The sequence below is a fragment of the Ambystoma mexicanum genome, chromosome 9, assembly GCF_040938575.1.
Source record: "Ambystoma mexicanum isolate Mex_15411 chromosome 9, UKY_AmexF1_1, whole genome shotgun sequence".
Lineage (NCBI taxonomy): Eukaryota > Metazoa > Chordata > Amphibia > Caudata > Ambystomatidae > Ambystoma > Ambystoma mexicanum.
The window spans coordinates 1,281,000,010-1,281,018,524 of record NC_090931.1 but is presented as its reverse complement, the minus strand read 5'-3'; the positions used below and the strand labels follow the sequence as shown (position 1 = coordinate 1,281,018,524).

Sequence of the window (18,515 nt, the reverse complement as noted above, 5' to 3'; positions counted from 1 at the left end):
CAGGCCCAAGACGTAACTCTCCCGAGGGTGGGCAACCCTGAGCATGCTCACCGGGGGGTTCCGACTTTCCCAACCCTAAACCAAAACGGCCTTTGGAGTCGCCATGCCGAGACGTGAGGTCCACACCTCGCCGGGCAGACTCAACTCAGGCTAACAGTAACTTAACAGTAGCTGAGCTAGGGGCAACTGGGGTCTCCCAAGTGTCCCAGCCCTGACTTGTGCTGCTGTACATGGTCTGGCCCACTCAGTGCTGCTGTGCCGGGTCTTGTGTCCAGCCATGTCCAACCATTTAAGGAGGGTTCCTGGGGATTCTGTCTCTTTGCGGTCTGGGGCCAGCCTGATTCCGATCCGGGAGACCTAGACGGTCCAGGAACAAATTTGCTTCATCTGGGGTTTGGAAAAATTGGACCTTTCCCTCGTGTTGGACTCTTAAGCGTGCTGGATAAAGCATGGAATACGGCAGTTGGCTGTTGCGGAGTCTCTGTTTGACGCTAGCAAGGGTTTTCCTTTGTGACTGTACTGCGGGGGAGAAGTCAGGGTAAAAATGGATTTTGTCCCCGTCGTGGCTCAGTTCGCCTTTTTCTCTGGCGAGGCGGAGCAAGGAGTCGCGGTCTCTGTAGTTCAGCAGTCTCGCTATTATGGGCCTAGGGGGAGCTCCTGGAGCAGGTCTTGTCGCGGGAATCCTGTGGGCTCTCTCGATTATGAATAGGCGAGATAGGGATTCGCGGCCAAATAGAGTGGTGCATAAGGCTTCCACTAAGTCTTCCATTTTCTCCTGCGTTTGATGTTCTCTCACCCCGACTATCCGTAGATTATTCCTCCTCGACCGACCTTCGAGGTCCTCGCACTTGGCAGCGGTTAGTTTCATTTGCGATTCCAGCTGCGAAACTCTATTAGTTAGGGATGCCAAACTGTCATCAAGATTTGACACCCTCTGCTCCATCTCGTTTAGGCGTTCGGCCTGGGAGTCCATACGGTGTTGCATGAGATCGACTTTGGAGGATCCATTTTGTTACTCAGGCTGCCAATGCCTGCTTTTAAGTCAAGAGGGATTTCTTTGATTTCAAAGGGGTTCTCAGCCACTTCATCCTGGTGGGAGCATTCGGACGATGAAGCTTGGTCTTCTGGGTGGTGAGGGACTATGGGGGTCGGGCCACTCTCAAAGTTTAGCTTCCTCTGAGATTTATCTTTTTTCCCATCTTGGCTGTGAGAATGGAAGCGTCGAAAATGAGTTGCAGGTGGTCTAGTTGTGCCTCGAACCCCCTCGGGACCCACCTCCGGACCGGGGTGGCCGCGGCTGGTTGTATGTGGTGCTTGATCAGAAATGCGGGGCGGGGGGCGGTTTTCGTCGTGCGCCAAGCTCTCCTCTGTTTGCGCTGCCTCCTTGATGGGTTACAGTGGAAGACCGGCGTGGGAAGGGTGTTACCTGCTATGTGAGAGGGGGTTGACTGTTGAGGAGCTTCGTTGGCTCGTGTCAAAGATGTTTACAGAGGATTTCTGCCAGGGGGCAAAGTGTTGGGCAATTCCTTGTGCCCCTGTTTTGTAGTACAGGGCCGTGTTTTAGTCTGCAGCAGGGAGGATGCTCTTCCCCAAGTGGCGGGATTCAGGTCGTCCAGGCGGACGGGGCCCCCCAGGTGCTCCGTGTGTGCGGATGCCGCACCCGTCCCAGCCCAGCGGGTTGCAGGAGTGAATAGTTTGCTGCTCGCCTGTTCCCGCCACTGTGGGTGAGGCCGCCGTCGAGTCCCGAAGGCGGAGGGGGGCGGGGGAACAGCACCGTCTCCCCACCACTCCTTATCTCCCGGAACGACCCCTCCGGGCGTCTGCCAGCCCCGTGAACGTGGACACCTTCAGGGGGGACTCCCGCTCTCCCGCCGCATCACTGCAGCTCCGTGATCGCTCGCCGCCTCTAGGTGGGTGTGGGGGTTCTTGCTGGGCCGCTGGCCGTCGTCCAGGTCTGTCGCTCCACGGCCCTCGGCTGGGAAGCCGGATGCCGGAGCCGCAGGTGCAGATTCAGGGGGTGGGGGAGGCTATGGCGTCTTACGGCCGTCTCCTCTGCTCTGGCGATGGCTCCAGGCGGGGGGAGGGGGTGGTCAGGATATCCTGCCGGCTCTCCGCTGTTCGGCGCATGCTCCCCGGGCCGCTGCCGACTCCTTGCCAGGATACTGGGTCCCACGCTCCTCCAGACGCTCACCTACAAAAGAGCCTCGTTATCCCTCATCAACCTTCCTCGGCGGCAGCCCCAGAGGGTCTAGGTTTTTCTCCAGGTCGACTGCCCTGTTTGCTTGCACCCTCAGCACTTCACTGGATGGCTCTGACGGCCATCTTGGATCTTCAGCGTTCCTCCCCACTGCCGAACGTCCGTCACGACTTTCCGGGACTCTGGCCAGTGTTTCGTCCCTCCTGGTTCACCCCTAACGGCACCAGTCGTCCCGCTAAGTGTTCACCCTTCCATGGTCACTTTTCAGAGTTTCCAATATCAGATTTTCTCTGGATTTCAGCCGTTGGTGCAGGAGCTCGGACGAGCTCCGTGCACATACCTTGGCTGCTGGCCACACCCCTACACCTTTGATTCTTGGGGTTTATAGTCGCATAGGGGTCATAAGGCCATTCCCGGGACCTCCCTTCAATCCCCCCCTCTGGTCGACCTGTCAACCACACCTCCTGCTTGTTCACCTTCAGCTTTGGAAGCCAGATCTTCGTTCCTCCTCCTCCTAGGTGTCCTTAGTATCTGATGTCATCATCCGAACTCCATGACATGTAACTGCAATCTCCTCCTAGGTTGCACCAAACTCATTTCCCCCAATAGTCTTTGGTGTCGTAGGGATACTCCAACAGGAAACAAGGTATAGTCTGTTATCTGGGTCCTCAGCGTATCTCGAGCCTTTATTATCTTGTCCTAGTCTGCTTACAAATCCCTATACTTTTTTTCGGTCATCTTTCGACATTGTGTGATGCATATTCTTAGTACACAGAAAGTCATTAATACTAATAGTAGTGCTGCTGCCAGGACCTGCAGTCCACTGCCCATCCAAGTTGGTATCCAGGAGAAGGTGTGATAACACAAACTACAGGAAAAGATGGAGATTGGCTATCAGAATATGCATCACACAATGCCAAAAGTTGACCGAAAAAGTAGACCTCTCCCAGCCACGAAGAAGATGAGGGCAATGCGAGTCAAAGGGAAGACCTAAATATCAAACCGAGGCAACGACAAGAAGGGATGCAGCCGAGACTCACCCGTTCTAGAGCAAGAGAATTGGGAGTGGACTTTTCACAAACCTAGACTAGGCACACAGATTTTTGAGAAATTCCTCAAAAATGCATTATTATAGTGTTAATATATAATAGATCAAGCTCTAAGGGTGTAGTATTGTTTAAGGGCAATGAAGAACCATTGTTCCCACACAATACAGATTATCGTGTCACTAAGTACTTTATTGAAAGATGGGTTTCCGTGATTAAGTTGTGGATAAGTTTGGGCGAAATAAAGCAGAAATGCCTAAAAAATAGACCAGGAGTCACCCTTCAGACAGTATAATGAATTGTACGAATTGATCCTGAAACGACAGGGGCCTCTGGAGACTCATGGAATACAAAAACAACAGTCGCTACTTTCACAATGAATAGCTATGTGTAAGGAAAAGACTGTGTGCCTAGTCTACATGTGTGAAAAGTCCATTCCATAATTCTCTTGCTCTGGAACGGGCGAGTCTCGGCTGCATCTCTTTTTGACGTTGCCTCGGTTTGATATTTAGGTCTTCCCTTTGACTCGCATCGCCCTCATCTTCTTTGTGGCTGGGAAAGGTCTCTGCTCGACAGGGTTTGACGTCCCCCATGTAGTTCCAGGCCCGCTTACCCCTTGTTTTCACAGCTCAATCAGTTGCTTCTTCCACGATGTAGGGGCCACTAAACCTGGGCTTAAACCAGGTTCGGGTGAAGTTCCTTAATAGGATGGAGTCCCTTGGGTACAAAAGTGAAGGGGCCAAGAGATTTTTGTTGGTGTCTGGGCTTTGGTCCTCTTCACTCCTCTTCGTCCTCTCCCACTGTGCGTGCATTTGGCGAGAAATGAAAGACGCACTAGCCATCAAAGAAGCCACATAATCATTAATTTCCTTACTATACACATCAGACACAGAATTTGCGTAAGTCAAAGCACTAGTGGGTGGAGTCAGAGGGAGTTGCATGCGCCGTACAGTTACCACCTCGTGCAGCCTTAAATGGTGGTCAGGCAGAGGCTGGTTGCACAATGCAAACGGGGCTACAGGCAGACAGTGTTGCCAACTCTTATTTAGTGTGGCTTTTATTTTGGCAATCTTTTCTTTCAACATGCTTTAGGCGCTCACACACCCCATTCGCTTGCAGGTGATGAGCACAAGAAAACGTATGCTGTATCCCCAGTAAATTTGTGATGTGCTGGAACACCTCATTAGCGAAGTGATGGCCATTGTCAGACCGCAGGACCTCGCATACGCCCCCTGCGTGGGAACGCTTCTCTAATCAGGAATTTGGCAGCCATAGGGGCATTGGGGTGTGAGCAGGGACCAGCCTGGATCCATCGGGAAAAAGGGCAAACTACAGTTAAATCGCGGTATCCCTGACCTACTTGAATTATATCACTATATTCCACGTGAAGGTGGTGGAAGGGACCTAGTTGACAAAGTATGGCTCCTCTCACTACCCTGAGGGTATGCCCTGCTGTGAAACATTTACAGGTTATGCAATTTTCAACAAACGCGGTTACATGTTTCGCCAAGTTGGGACAAAACTACTGCTCCCCAATGTGTGCAGCAAGTACATCCTTCCCCATGTGCCTAGAACGGTGTAATTGTGTGAGTGCAGTCTTCAATAAGGATAGTGGAATCACCAATTTGCCTGTGCTCTCCTGTCGCCATAGGGCGTCTGAAGGAGATATAGAACATCCTCGTCTCACCCATGACTCCTTTTCTTCCTAGCACAGCCTTGTAGCTCTATTATTTGTGTTAATTGCAGCACGCTGTTTCCCTCTTGTAACACCATTGTGCGCACACGAATACATGTGTTGAATGGAGTGTAAAAATCTGCAATGGCTACAAAATATTCTGCGTGTTCTGCATCTGCTGCTTTGTTGCACTTGGAAAAGGGATCCTTACCCCCTTGTGTGGGCTTGGCACTTCACAACCGTTATGTTTGCTGGTTATCGAAGAGTGTCGGAGTCTTCCCGATAGGGGCACGTATTGCACCAGCATGCAGTCAGGATGCTGGAAGCCCCTCCTCTGCCATCGTGACAGCCCACCGGCGCCATTCATCAGTCCTCTTTTCCGCAACGACGGGAGCAGACCGCTTTCACCAGCGCTCCTGAGTTTGGCTTCAACCTTGTAATTCCACGTGCTCTTCCTAGGATACTGTCTTTTGTCTTTAGTCTTTTGTCTTTATTCAGGTACTTTGTCCTCTGGCTCCTCCCTTGCGCATGCCGATGTCTTTGGGCTTCAGCAGGTATCCAGCCTTTCGAAGGGCTCTTCCCTACGTCTGATCCCCACGCTCTTTGCCTCCGCTGCATTGGCCCTGATCACGGCTGGGAGGGTTGTACCGCGTGTGACGCATTTACACCACGTGCTCTGAAGAACAGGTTAGCTCGATGGAGGGAGCACTTTCAACGATCGCCTTCAGGGGACTTGAAGGACTTCGTCAGGCACACGTCGAGGCCCAAGGTAGGGCTGCTTTTTTCATCTGCACCCCGCAAAGGTGACTCCTTCCCAAGGGGACGTCCGAGTGGGAGGGACCGTTCAGGTTCTAACACCAGCACGGTTACTGAGGCTGCTTCAACTACCGTCCACCAGGCAGAGGGGTCACTAGATCCTACCATGGACATTGCCGAGGGACCGCAAGGTTCTTTTACCGGGTGTCCACCTGAGGGGCTATTCCCTACTACCAGACAAATGTCTGAGGGGGTGCCTGTACACAGCACTACCGGCAGTACAGCTGAGGGCACAACTCCTACCAGGCCTTGTCCTGAGGTGCAGGGCAGGCCTCAAGCTCCAACACCAAGAAACCTGGAGGAGGCCGGGCCCAGCGCGGCAAGCACCACGGTGCAGGCACGTGGCATGCAGCCCGACAAGATGGCCGCCTTGCAAGACCAAATGGGCGCTTGTCCGATACTGGCCCCTGGTGCGGAGCAGGTGGTAGAACAAGTTTCAAGGTGGGGACTGGTCTTCACAGGTACGTGGCCTACTGCATATCCTTCAACGACGCAGGGCAGATACACCCCGCAGGCAACAAGGCAGAGTATGCCCAGACATCAGCGCCCTACTCCTTCGCCACCTATCTCCCCAGCGGCCAGTGAGGACAGATTCTTCAAGAAATTCCTCACGCTTATGAGAAACCCTTTCAGTTTGGCACCATCCTTTGGGATGTGATCAGGGACATGCTACTTCCTGTTCAGCCCCTGGCACCCATAGTCATTCCTCCTATGGCCCCAGCACCTCAGGCCCCCACGCAGCCTCTGCTGCCTGCGCCGGCCCTGTGGTTCCGGCTCCTCTGCCTCCTGCACCACAGGCGGTTCCATCCATCCAGCCTCCGCAGCAGCCTCCAGCACTGGTCGCCACACCTCAACCTACGGCGCCCAGTACTCCTCAACCTGTCCATGACCAGCCGGACACCCTGGTGAACACCGACGACGAGGAGGACCCTGACAGTGTCTTCAGCCAAGGCTTTCCATGATCGACTTGCAGGTCTGGCCAAATACTTGGAGCTTCCACAACCCGAGGTTGAACAACTGGAGGCGGGGTCCTGGCCAAAGTCCTAACTCTACGCCTTGTGGCTAGAACAGGGATTCTGATGCAAAAGGACATTGTCGCCTTGGCTTCTACTCAAGGATTTTCGCCATACACAAGAAGAACTAAGCTGGCCTGAGAGTTGTGTTGGACCCTTCCACCCTTAACCTTTTCCTCCCTCTTCAAAAGTTCAAGATGGTTATCCCAGCCCTTATTGTGGAGACACTTTGCAAGGGGGACTGGATGTGCACGCTGAATCTGAAGGATGCATACCTACACGTCCTTATTTGGCAACCTCATCGGTCCTTCCTGAGGTTCAGGATCATGGGCTTCCATTTCCAATACAAGGTTCCACCATGTGGCCTCAATACAGCCCCCAGGGTCTTCACCATGCTTATGAATGCAGTAGCAGACCTTCTCAGGGCGCAGGGTCACCATGTCTACCCATACCTAGACGACTGGCTTGTCAGGGCGAGATCCCCAGAGGTGGTTCATCACACCTCCTCCGCCCTCAAGAATCTGCTACACGAATTGGGATTTTCCATCATTCTCAAGAAGTCACTGCTGCAGCCGACACAGAGCTGGTGTTCCTGGGTCTCATCTGCGACATAAGCTCTGAGATAGTTTTTCCCTCGGAGGACAAGACCACAGCCATCAAGAGGGCCACGGGTCATTTTCTCAGCAGAGCGGTGACCTCAGCATGGTGATACCAGCACCTCTTGGGTATCATGGCGGCATGTCTACTGGCAGTGCCTTACACAAGGCTCAAAATTAGAAGATTACAGCTGCACTTACCAGCCTCATGGAATCAGGAGCGGGGCAACTTGCAGATAGGCAGACCCTTCCAACAGTTGGCACCACAGCTTGCCATCACCACAGATTCCTCCTTGGAAGGCTGGGGGATTACCCTGGACAACCACAGTGTCCATGGAGTCTGATCCCTTCAGGAACAGCAGGCCCATATCAATTGGCTAGAGCTCAAGGCGATCTGGTTAGTTCTCAAGCCCTTCCTACCGCTTATCACTGTCAAGACAATCCTCATTCAAACGGACAATTCCACCAGCATGTATTGCATCAACAAGCAGGGTGGCACCAGGTCTCCTTCCCTATGCAGCCTGGCCGTCTGCATTTGGGAGTGGGCTCTTGAGAACAACGTTCACTTGAGGGGCAATCCACCTCCCAGGGGTGTCCAACCTGGAGGCGGACAGACTCAGCAGATTGGGTGTGGACAATCACAAATGGCTATTGAACGATCTGGTCCTTCAGAGGATCTGCAGCAGATTGGGGCAGCCCAAGGTGGGTCTCTTCGCCACCAGGTACAACAGGAAGTGCCCTCAGTTTGCGTCCTGGCAGGGACAGGGCCTAGGCTCCCTGGGCGACGCCTTACAGTTACAGTGGAATTGCATTAATGCATATGCATTTCCGCCCACCCCCCAGGGTGATCGGCAAGATAAGGGAGTCCCGATACCTCAGCATCATTCTGATGGCTCCTTGGTGGCCGGCGAGACCATGATCTGATATTTTTCATTTATATTGCGCCCATACACAAGTGTTTCAGGTCGTGACGAGGCAAGGGAGGGATACAATGGAGAACAAAACAACGATCTTACTAGGCCCAGTGACATTGAGAACGCGCAAGTGCAGGGGAGAGGGACGGGGGGGAGTTCAAGCGGAAGGGGAAGAGTGGGAAGTGCTGAACACGAGATCAAAAACAGCAACAGGAAGTGCGGAACAGCAGGAGGCAAATGCAAGAAATTAAGCGCAGACAACGGTTGTCAAATAAGTGCGGATAAGGGGACTGTAGGGTTGTAGATACAATCCCAAGTGCAGAGGGAGGCGGTGCAGGTAGGCAGCTGGGTGGGAGGGATCTATGTGTGTCTTGAAGGAGAGGTGTTTGTGGAACTCGAGGGGCTTGGTGCAGGAGGTGAGCTCACGTGTGAAGCCCTCCGAGTTCATGGTTGATATGATAGCCAGGTTTGTATGTCTGGGTGTTCGGTGTTGTTGGTGAGGAGTAGGAATTCAGTCTTGGAGGGGTTGAGCTTCAAGTAGCCACTGGGCATCCAAGACTGGATCAGCGAGAGGCGGGTTTTGAGCCTATGGATGTACTTGATGGAGTCGATCTTGAGATATAGCTGTGTGCCGACGTATTGGTGGATGTGGATGTTGTGTGTGGCTAGGAGGGCTCCCAGCGGCTCCATCTATAGGTTGAAGATCACTGGGGAGAGCTTGGAAACCTGCAGGACTCCACAGGTGATGGGTAGCATTGGCGATCTAGAGGAGTCCATCTGAACAAACTGTTGGCGAGGTCGGACTTGAACCAGCGCTAGGACAAGGTTGCTGATGCCCCAATGTAGGGTGTCCGTAAGTGCCTAGTGGTCTACTGTCTCGAAAGCGGCCAAGAGGTCAAGCAGAACCAGGAGGCAAGGGTGGCCGTCATCGAGGATGTTAAGGGCGTCATCAACCACCTATATGGTTGCGGTCTCCATGCTGCATCTGTGTCCTCAAGGCGCCTGGGTGTCTAGGTGGGCTGAATGTGAGGGAGGGGTGTAGTCACCCCCTGCACAGGGTATCCTAGGAAACCCAATGTCATGATTGGCTGTGGTGGTTGTCCGGGCCGGACAACCCCCCTCCTGCGTGATTGACAGCCAGGCTGTGTGAATGGGGGATTTTCACATAAAATGCAGGACTCTTGGGCTGGAAGTCAGAGTCGCCACTGGAACTACAAGGAACCGAAGAGAAGCGGAGAAGAAGATGGCTGCTGCAACTACCCTGTCGCGGTGAAGCCCTGCTGCAGTCCTGAGATATCTACCTTCAACGCCTCAGAGAAGATCCAGTCCGGAGTCTTCTTCCCTTGAGCTAGGTGGGAACAACCATCTCATCTTCCACAGCTAGAGGATCCTCTTCCTTGGTCGAAATCGCTGCACCCAGCTGTAGTGGTCCGGATAGCCACCTGAAGAGCCTCTCCTGTTTTTAAGGAGCGCACCTTTTATTCCTTGTCGCTGCTGCCAGCCTCCTCCCTGTGTGGCGCAGACCCCCTTCAGACGTCCTCCTTCACAACAAAGCTCCAGGAATCGTGGGTCTGCGGGAAACCACTAGGAACAACTGCCAGGGCACAAGCTGCACCGTTGGAACAAGGTACTCTGTTCTGCTTGAAGAAACTGGGTGAATCCCTTTTCTTCATTTCCAGGGCTTGCCCTTGTCTTCCCTCCTTCTTATAACTTTTGCTTCCGAACATTGACAATATCGAAGTACTTTAGGCTATGTTGAATCTCGAACTATCTGACTGTGTGATCCTCGGCACCAGGCCCCGGTGTCTCTCAACCCTGGTTCCGGCCCTTTGACTTTCGAACTCCTGTCTTTGAGTGTTTCTTGATTCTGCCTGCCTAACCAAAATATTGCCTGTGATTTTTGCCTCCAACTACCTTTGGGTATCTCAATTGCTAAGTGTGTTTTTACCCCGGTAGCATTTCATGTCACGGATACGCGTTTAGTTAGTAGACCGAACTGTCAAAAAGTGATCGTAATTGTATTTGCGGTAACGTGTTTTGTTCTTAACACCAGTGCATTCAACACAGGGCACTTACCTTGAGATTTACTGTACAAAGTGAATTGGTTAGTTGTAGTATATTTAACGTGTGGTTTTTATTTAATTTTAATAGAAGTGTTGTGTTTATAATGAATGGTTTAAAAATAAATGTACTTATATTTTTCTACCTGAAACTTTGAGTCAGTGTTTGGTTGAGTCACAGTAATTGTGGTCCCTTTGTGTAATCTCTGCTACTGCTCATATACTCTTGAGATGAGCATGGCTGCTCTGCTACTGCTACCACTATAACTTAGTAGTAAAGGCTTGTACCAAAGGTAAAACTTGTATCACCACATGTAGTCTTAATCGTGTGTAGTGGTCCCTAAGGGCACTGCATGGGATCCTGCTTAACAGGATTCAAGACATGCATATCCCAATGCTAATATACTGCTGCCCATCGTGAAAATCTGGTAACTGGTGGTTTAGTTGGTTATGTATTAAGTATAGTACCTGTAATGTAATGGACAGTTTGCATCCGATTTCCTAATTCTTTTGTAGTATTGCTCAGCATCTTTGGATCAGCTTTCCGACTTGCCTTGCTGCAGGAGCAGGTTTCCAACAAGTTGTGATAGAGGGAGAGAGCCACGGAGTAAGAGTACCTGAATCACCATGACACGGATTGTGTTTTTCTACTTTAATTAAGCAATAAACCCTGATAGGGCAGGGGCTTTACTGGGCAAGATAATGCCCGGGCCAGTTAGAGGGAAAGAAGAGCTTTACAGGCCGATTCATGGAATTAATGTGCGCTGAAAATATCGGCGCAAGCGTGCGGAAACGTGCGATTCGCAGTGAAAGAGCGAAAATCGCAGTGCAAGTGCGAATATCGCAGGGAAACCAGCGCACATCTATTCATGGAAGTCCGTGCGCGAGTAAAATGTGGGATGTGCGCTGAAAAAGTGCGCGGCGCACGCCGGCGCACAGGTCATCTAACGGCGTGCGCTAAGGCCACAGCGAAAGCGCACATAGCGCGGCGCACATAACAAAGTGAGGCGGAATGGGGAACAACTTGTGAAAATGTGGGCATCACGGGGGAAATACAGGAGGCAAGTGAGCGGAAAGCCCACACGCTCGCCTACACCACGTATTCATGGAATCGAATAGGGCAAAACAGCGCACAGGTAAAGACGCGCACAGGCCTAAACACGTCCGCCACACGAAGGCAGGCGGTCGCGTCCCTGCGCATGAAAAAAATGTGCGCCAAAATGTGCGCCCACAAAAAGCAGGTATATACAGCTCTGATGAATGTCTCATACTGTGGCCCCCTAGGACGTGCAAAGGGGTACGCAATAAACACGGACACCCGCTGCGTGAAAAATAGTGTGTGCGCGTATTTCGGGGGTGCGCGGGAAGTACGACACGCGATTGGCCCTGGGGGAGCGGGGTACGTGTATTTCAGGGGTTCGCGTGAAGTTTCACACGCAATAGGCCTTGATCGAGCGGGGTACGTGTATTTCAAGGGTGCGCGGGAAGTATCACACGCGATAGGCCTTGGGCGAGCGGGGTACGTGTAAATCTGTGGTTCGCGGGAAGTATCACACGTGATTGGGCCTGGGTGAGCGGGGTACGTGTATTTCCGGGGTGCGCGAGAAGTTCTACACGCGATTGGCCTGGGTACATGTATTCAAGGGGTGCGTGGGAAGTTTAACATGCGATTGGCCTGGGTATGTGTATTTCAGGGTTGCGCGGGAAGTTTCACATGCGATTGGCCCTGGGCGAGCGGGGTACGTGTATTTCAGGGGTGCGCGAGAAGTTCTACACGCAATTGGCCTGGGTACGTGTATTCAAGGGGTGCGCGGGAAGTTTAACACGCAATTGGCCTGGGTACGTGTATTTCAGGGGTGCGCGGGAAGTTTCACACACGATTGGCCCTGGGCGAGCGGGGTACGTGCATTACTGGGGTGCGCGTGAAGTTTCACACGCGAGTGGGCCTGGGTGACCGGGGTACGTGTATTACTGGGGTGCGAAGGAAGTCTTACACGCTCGCCTACAACACGTATTTATGGAATCGAACGGGCCTAAGGCATGCACCAAAAAAGACGCGCCAATCCGGAAACACGTACGCCAGCAGGAAGCAGGTGTACGTCGACCCGCGCAGCATAAAAGTATGAGCAAACAACAAACAAGCTCAGACGCCAGGATGAATATTCCGTTCCTAGCAGCAGTGGCCGTGGGATACCGCAGGAGGAGGAGGAGGATAGTCCGGGCCAGAATTTTTACACCCAGAACCAGCCTTTTTGGGATGCCTGATGACCAGGTGTATGGGAGGTATAGGTTTCCACCTCACATAATACTCGACCTGGTCAGTGAGTGGGAGGATGACCTCACATCACCCACCCTCTGCTCCCAAGCACTCAGCCCCCTGGAGAAGGTCCTTAATGTACTGCACTTCTTGGCCACTGGATCATTTCAGCGGACAAGTGCCATAGTGGGGGGGGTGTCACAGGCCACACAGTCACGCTGCCTACACCAGGTCTTGGCCATCATCACTGCACGCCCATCAGTCCGCAGGCACATATACCTGCCCAGAACACATGCAGAAAGGCAGGCTGCCGCCCAGGATTTCTATGGGGTGGCACAATTCCCCAAAGTGCTAGGTGCCATTGATTGCACCCATGTGGCTCTACGTCCCCCCAGGGCATCTGAGCACATCTATAGAAACCGTAAGCACTGGCATTCCATCAACGTCCAGGTAGTATGTGATGCCAAGGGAATCATCACCTCAGTATATGCCAACTATCCAGGCTCCACCCACGACAGTTTGATTTACAGAATGTCAACCCTAAACCGGGACCTAGAAGCTGGGCGACATGGCGATACATGGCTGCTTGGTGAGTATAAATGCCACTGCACATGCATGCATGTCAGATACTGAGTAATGTCACAACCCCACTAATGATACCCATCACCACCTCACCAAGGGACAGTGCCTACCCTCTGAGCACCCACATGATGACGCAATTCGGAACCCCACCACGCCACCCCATGTAAGATACAACAGAGCCCACGTTGCAACCCGGGGCATAGTGGAGCGCACATTCGGAGTGCTCAAGTCACGCTTTCGCTCCCTTGACCGTTCTGGCGGGCAGCTGTTATACGCTCCCCCAGTAGTGTGCAGGATCATAGTGGCAGCATGTGTCCTGCACAACGTTGCAACACGCCGGGGCCTGGTCGTGGACATGGTGGTGCCCCCGCATCCCCAACCACATGCACGCCCGCTGCGCATGTGAGGGGAAAGGGCACGGGGTGAGGCAGCCCCTACGCAGCTGGTGGCTAATTACTTCACCTAAAATCACATCCCTGTGGAGTGCGCGCCCTGGCACATACCAGCTGACAATCAATGATGATGAGTCAAGTGACAGTCAACTGTCACAACCATACCAGCCTGAGATTGTTCACCTGGAAGTGTTCCATTGTGTGCATCCCTACCTACACAAACACCACCAATGCTGTGTCATCAAAAGACACAATTCTATGCTGCTAAAATCATTGCCCCCTTGCAAGATACAACATGACAACAGTGCCATGTCACCCAACCCCTCCCCAGCACCGCCACCCAACACACCATGGCATGTCATGCTATGTGAGAGCAAACAAAGTAATCCCCAAAACATGACACAAGTGTCACAAAGTACAGTGTCCCTAATAGAAACTGGCCACACACAATATGCTCCCATCAATGTAGAACTAACAACACACATGACCAAATACTTACCACAATACAATGCAGCTACCCAACCCCAAACATAGCATAAACATGACAGTACCAAGTTAAAGGATACGTAGTCTTACAACCTGATTATGCCAGCACATCGACCACTTCCAACTGTACAGTGTTGGTGCCACGCAAATCTGTAAGTGCACTGCTTACAACATGAACTCCATCTCCGAAGTAGACGGCCTTGTGAAGACATGAGGAATGAACCTGCAAATTAGGAGGGAGACATGGATGCACAAGCACACATCAATACAACATGCAGTGTACAATAGAACAGCAATATGCACTAGGAATGTATACACAGTATTGACTACAGACTGCCCACACATGTCATGGGAGTCCAACGTCACTGTGTAAGTCACTGTCACTTGGGCACGCCCTTTGCAAGCCCATGGAAACGGGAAGCAGGAGGGGTGTGTGTCTCACGAACCCAAGCATCTAACCCAAACTCAGGACAAGCCTGCATGTGCCCAGCCGGAATACAGTGGATGCCCACAGGAGCCACAAAAGGCAACACACTATAACACAAATCAAAAATCAAAAATGGCCATGTGGGGGCCAGCGGGGGTGGGGGAGGCCACCCAGGAGGTCCGAGGACAGGGTGCACACCAACAGCCACCTGTGTGGATGCTGGGAAAAAAAAACACCTCCATGGGCTCATGGCCTGCTCGGCTACGCTATTGTGGGAGATTCAGTTTCGCTGTGGTCGCTCTCCTCACCCTGTGCTGCTGCCGTCACAGGAGGTGGTTTTGCTATGGGAGGCAGCCCACGCAAAGCCCTAGTCTGGTCCTCCATGGCAGCAAGCATGCGGGTGTGGAAGGTCTCGTTCTGGAGGATTATAGTGCGGAGATCCCCATGCACCACCTGATGTGATGCCCGGACCTCCTCCCGAGTTGCCTGCATCTCAGCTGAGAGCGTACGTGTGAGCCGCTCCAGCTGCTGTTCTGTCCTCGTGTGAGTGGAAGCCTCAAGGTCAACAAGAGTCTGCCTGAGGTGATGGACTTCTACCCTCAGGGCTTTCCTGTGGCCCCGGGTCTCCATAGAAATGGCTTCCCACAGAGTGTCCAGGGCCGCCCGTCTGTCCCTGTTGGACGCCAACCTGTCCTCCCTGAGTGATTGGCAAATGGAGTCTGTTGCCTGCTGTAGTTGCTCCATCTGCCTTTCTAGGGGGACAATGGAAGTGGCCACCCTCTCCATTGCTTGAGCCATCATCTCGGATGATGCTGCCTGTTGGTTTACCATACCGTATATGGATTGCTCCCATGCGGCATTGCCTGGTGGCGTACGGATACCGCGTAGGCGGGCACCACACCTGCCTGGGGCAAGGCGAACTGCGCCTTGCTGTGTCGGCACTGCCTGAGGCTGCAGGACAGCATTTCCCCTCTGATCTGCTGGCCCAGGAACAGGATCAGATGTTGCGGAGTGTGGCCCTGCATCCGTAACTACCAAAGGCGGACCTACCAACACTGACATCCCCATAGTGGGCTCTACCCCTGGTTTAGGTGGGTAGGACAGAAAAGAATCCTTTCCAGAAACACTTACCTGCGACGGCACATAGGTCTCATCATCCGAATCAACACCTGAATAGAGGTCTGGGGAGGTGCACCCAGAGACACCCCTGGAGAGAATGGTCTGCAGCAAGAGAGGGTTCTACCACACCACGTCTCCCACTGGTGCCCGGTCGTGCCTGAGATCCCTCCGGGTCTGCACCATCTCCTCAGCCTCAACAGCATCAAGTGCGTCATCCCCTGCAAAAACATGAAAGACAAAAAATGGAAACAGGCATTAGCACCATTGCACACAATTAGGCCTGACAAGCTACAGAACCAGTACTTGATTGACACATGTCCCACATGACTATAACCCTCCCATGCATGCACTGTCACTGAGTTTGAAGGGGAGGCAAATGGCAGACACTGATGACACCAAGATGGAAGAGCAACACATGAGCTGCATGCTGGCTAGCAGTGCCATCACACATTGGCCTGTGAGTGGCATGTCCAATCCACATACATGACACATGCCATCACACAGATGGCATGTCACATATGTGACAATAGGGCTGAGAAATGTGTAGTAAAAGTGGGGGAATTGAAACAATCAGCCTGAATGAACACTTAAAAATACGGAACAATGTTGTTGCAAGATGCCACTTCAAGGGAAACTGGCGTGATGTAGCACAAAATGTCTACTGTAGGCAGAAGGGATACTGTAATACCCAAATCCAGGGGCGCACAATGTTTTGGATGAAGCACATGGGTGACCCAAACCACTCAGGCCCACACACCCTCACCTAGCACTCAATCGGAACCCCTCACACACACAACATACACATGGATCACATGCATGTGCACTCACCGGACAATGCCTCGTAATCTGGCAGTTCTCCCACACCTTGGATCTGTTCCTCTGTGACGTAGGTCCCAGCAACATACTCATGTAGAGTGAGTTCAATGTCCTCTGCTGGAGACCCACCTCCAGTCACCAGAGTAGCGGCATGACTTGAGGCCAGCTTTTTCTTTGCCCTGCGTTTAAGGTAATTCCAGCGCTTGTAGCAATCATTAGCTGTGCGCCTCACAATTCCAAGGGCACTTATGATGTCCGCGACGGTCTGCCAGTGTGCCTGACGTTGAGCAGGTGTGGTCTTGCACCCTGCAGTTATCAACATTTTGCAGTCATGTGCGGACACATACTGCACAAGTGCATCACGTTCGGCATCAGTGAAGCTAGGCTTCCTTGGTGTGCCGGACTGTGTAGCCGTGTCTGGGGCATCAGCCTGTACTGGACGTGCACTCTTCCTCTTTCTCTTTGAAGGTGGTGGAGATCCTGAGTGGCCTACGCCGCTCTGGCCACTAGGGGCAGGAGCACCGGTGGACTGGGTAGTTGGAGTGTGGGAATGCACACTGACCATGGGACTTGGTGCAGGCATTGGCTGAAGTGTGATGTAGTCAGGGGGAACGTTAGCAAGATGGACTGGGACCAACACTGTCCTGGCTGGGAGAGTCAGAGCAGGGGTGGATGGAGCTGCAGCTGCCCCTGCAGCCTCCCCACCCTGCCTACTCGGGGCAGCAGATGACATAGCTGCCCCTGATCCACATGGCCTGGTGATACCAACTTGCACCACCACACGTGGCCTAGACTTGCCTACCTGGAAGTCAGCCAGGGAGTCACCCTGTGCCGGGTCAGGTGCCACAATGGGCCGGTCCAACAAGGGCTGAGCAGGGATGGTGTCAGCCACGTTTCCCTCAACCATGGGGGGGGGGCATGGGTGTCCCTGACTGGTCCTCCACACATGGGGGGCTAGGGGTACCCTGCAAATCCCGGCCACGTCCCCTACCGCGCCCTCCACGCCCACCTCTTGAGGCTCGGCCACCTTTGCCACCCTTACCGCTTGGTCGCCTCCCAACCATGGCACTGGTGTTGTTGTGCGTATGGGAGTTGCAGTAAACTATTGTCCTGGGCAATTGGGGGGTCAAAGGGGTAGGGTACTAGATGGAATTTGTACCCTAGTGCTCTAGCAAGGCTGTATGTGACCCCTGGGGAAAGATGGCGGGTCACGCAGCGCACAGGCACCCCAAAAACAGAAAATAACGTGTACGCAACCCCTCGTAGACCACGTGCGTGGAAAAATGAACCCGCACTATGCTCTGACACCCAGAAACACAAAAATTAACGTACGCGTGTGACACGCAGCCTACAATGACCTCTGAAGGGGTACGCGACACACGGGGCAAGCACAGTTGGTAAATACGTGCGCGACTCACCGTCTGCCTGGAAAAAGAGTGTGAAAAATACGTGCGTGTGCGCGTTGGCAACACCCCCGCCAAAAGAAGAATTGTACGGTGTCTGAGGAGACAGGACAAAAGAAGAAGTGAACGCTGTTTGAGGAAACGGGCCCAACAGAAAATCAGAAAAAAACTGTCAGAGGTAACAGGGAGTACGAACTAGAAACGCTGTGAAGTAAATCGCGTGTGAACCGACGAGAAGTGCAGAATTCACCCACTCGCTCTCCACGAAAAGCACGTACAAGGAAATGGCGTCATACACGTACCTTTTAAACCAGCCCACACGTCCAAGGTCACTTCCGCGTTTACGCGCTAAGGGCCTATCCTCCAATTACATGAGCTGACACTCGGACGTGCAGTTTTTGGACGTGTAACATGCACCCCCCGTGTTCAGGGAAACACCTGCGTGCCCGTCACAGATGCGCTTACGCCCTAAGGGCCTTTGATCCAATGAAATCGCGTACGTGTGCTGACGCGCTTACGCGCACAGGCCTTTCCTCGAATTACACGCAGACGTGCTGGATTTTCACGTGCCAAATCACTCCGTATCAAGCTGGCCACGCGTAAGCACATGGAAGACCACGCTCCTGCCCAGAAGGCCAAATTACTGCCCCCCAGAGCCCCGAGCACGCTCCCACCTGACATCTGCTGCTGCCTGCCTGCTGCCCACGTGCCCTGCT

The 18,515-nt window shown here is 53.0% G+C and overlaps 1 protein-coding gene across 1 annotated transcript in view; it reads left to right on the top strand.

Moving 5' to 3' along the window:
• The window catches only part of CEP70 (centrosomal protein 70), a 1,232,997-nt gene that overhangs the window by 887,048 nt on the left and 327,434 nt on the right, over window positions 1-18,515 (top strand). The window lies entirely within an intron of this gene.